Genomic DNA, 2,607 nt, shown 5'->3' on the forward strand with positions numbered 1-2,607 from the left:
ATTGGCTCACTGTTCAAGCCAATTCAATAAGATGTCCATCTTGGTTGACAGTGCACACACCTCTTCTGGTACTTCTTTGCTCTTGTTGCATTGTTGAATATTGCATTGAGACTAGCCTTGATTAGAGGCTATCTTCTCCTTAAGAGTTTCAGCTTTTCCAAGGGTGAGTGACATAAATGCTCCTCCAGTAGTAGCATCGAGTTGTTCATGAGCTTTCTGAGTTAATCCATGGTAAAAGCTTTGCATGAGCAACCAATCTTCCATCCCATGATGAGGACAATCTAAAATGTATTCTTGGAAATGTTCCCATGCCTCTGGAATGGTTTCTCCTTTATGCTGTTGGAAGTTGGAAATCTTTTCTCTTAAGGCATTTGTCTTGCCTATAGGGAAAATTTTACTAAAAAGGCCTTCGAACATCTTGCCCATGTATTGATGCTATCTTTGTTGGTGTAGAACCACTGCTTTGCCCTTCCCACTAGCGAGAATGGAAAGAGGCGGAGTAGTATGATATCTTGAGCAACGTCCTTGATGGTGATTGTGCTACTAATCTCCAAAAAATTCTGGAGATGAGCACTAGCATTTTCATGTGCCTTTCCGCTGAATGGGGTAGCTTGCACCATGTTGATGAGGCTTGGCTTTAGTTCAAACTCAAGGTTGTTGGTTTTGAGTGTTGGTCCTATGCGGATGTTCTCGGTTCTTGGAGCAGAGAATTCACGTAGAGTCTTTTCAGCCATAGCTTCAGAAACTGGTGTTAAGCTTCCTCTTGATTGGGTTGATTCTGATTGATGGAGATTGTCGGTGAATCACAACCAATCTTATAATACCCTATATGAAATATAAACAAAGACAAACAAGGGTAAGCCTGCTAAAGCAGAGGTATGATCTCATCTATAAGTATTTATTTGATCAATTCTCTTAGCCTTGTGCCCCTCCCTGGCAACGGTGCCAGAAATGCTTGTTGGCATTTCTTAGCATCACCTTAATACTAAGTTGTAATCTCTAGCAATGATGCCAAAAATGATTGTTGGTAATTATTGAGAACACTTGAAAATCTATATATATATTAAGTATCTGCAAGTGCATAGATAATATACCATTGTAGTATTTCACCCGAAAGTATACCAAGTATCGTTATATTTTATCCACATGGAGGAGCGATGGGGTGGCTAGAGATATTGACAAAAATACATGCTTATGACAAGACCACTAACTCTCATGCTATAGCAGTGGTAAGTCAAGTAATAAATGTATGATAAGTGTAAGGCATTGATATTACTCCAAAGATAGAAATAGATACTCATGAATGTAGTATGGTTAGGCAAGAGATTAGTTAAAACCAAAAGATTCCTAAGTCATTCCTTATTTATTAAGTCTTTTCTACACCCAAGTATATACACTCTCATCTATAGCATAATTAACTCTGTATCTATGCATAAGGAACATTACTAAGGAAGATCAAGAACAGAGTTTGTCTCCCTTCACAACCGAGTTCTACTTGTTCTACAAACGAGGAGTGGACTATAAAAGACTCAATGGGAGTGTCACATCCGCGATCTACCACATGACCCAGAGTGTAGAGTGCATCCGCAGGTAAACAATATTTAAGCACCACGCTTACATAGTGTCGACCACTTAACTCACTCGAGTATTGAGCTAAGCGCTTTGCGAACATATGCATAAATTCATTATCAATCATGACTATATCAAGTATACTACCAAAGCAAACTAGTAACATAATAGATAGAAACATGGTATTGAAGTAGCACAAAGTCAAAATATAGAGGAATACAATGGCTTTACCAGCCTCCAGATGGCGAATCCAAAATCCTGAGCAATAGCCCAACTCTACTTAAATCTTGCTAGCTAGCCTATACTAGAACTTGAAGAATTTGAGCTCTATTCTCTTCTCTATGAAAACCCTAATTTCTGGTCTGATCTTCACTTATGATCTAATGATAGATGCCTCAGGGAGGGGGCAGGAGCTGGTATATATAGGATGGAACGTCAATTCTAAGCCCGCGGATCAAACCGACTTGAATAAACGGCATGGACGTAATCTAGAAGACGGTGGAGGAACCGACGTCGAAGCGGAGGCTAACTGGTGGGCCCAGGGGACCGGCCGGCTTGTAGGTGGGACCGGCCAGTCCCACCTGGAAGCCTCTTGGTCCCCGCTTCGGTGGAGTGTCTTCTAGTGTCGTCTAGAACCTTCTGGAGTTGTTTACACCGTGGAAACACGTGATTTAATTTGACGAATTGATCCTACTTGACAGTTTTCTAGATAAACCCTGCTAAAAGCTCAGATTCACCAAAACTCATGAAAATTGTTAGTTTAAACCCCTAAGTCTATGTTGATGATTATTTTCATGCATTCATTCAAGTTATATTGATGGTTTATGATGGATGGACTACCGTGAACACCTTTGCGTCCGGTCACTGCTTTGCTCAGCGTCCGATCATCGCGTCTGTCACTACGGTTGCACGGGCAGCGATCAGATGCGCCTGGTGCCTTTTTGGCAGCATATGGTCCTCTCTGCCGAGCCCCTTCTTCATTTGTTTCTTCGTGATCTTTGCGTTTGGCTTGGTTCCATCTTCGTGCCTTGGAGTTGC

General features: G+C 41.4%; 1 non-coding gene across 1 annotated transcript; it reads left to right on the plus strand.

Annotated features, from left to right (window-relative positions):
• The first annotated feature begins 262 nt into the window (after positions 1-262).
• Positions 263-369, plus strand: LOC136547811 (small nucleolar RNA R71). The gene has a single exon (XR_010781761.1). It is a non-coding gene; the product is annotated as a small nucleolar RNA R71 (small nucleolar RNA).
• Positions 370-2,607: the final 2,238 nt, after the last annotated feature.

This window comes from Miscanthus floridulus, chromosome 3 (assembly GCF_019320115.1).
Source record: "Miscanthus floridulus cultivar M001 chromosome 3, ASM1932011v1, whole genome shotgun sequence".
NCBI lineage: Eukaryota > Viridiplantae > Streptophyta > Magnoliopsida > Poales > Poaceae > Miscanthus > Miscanthus floridulus.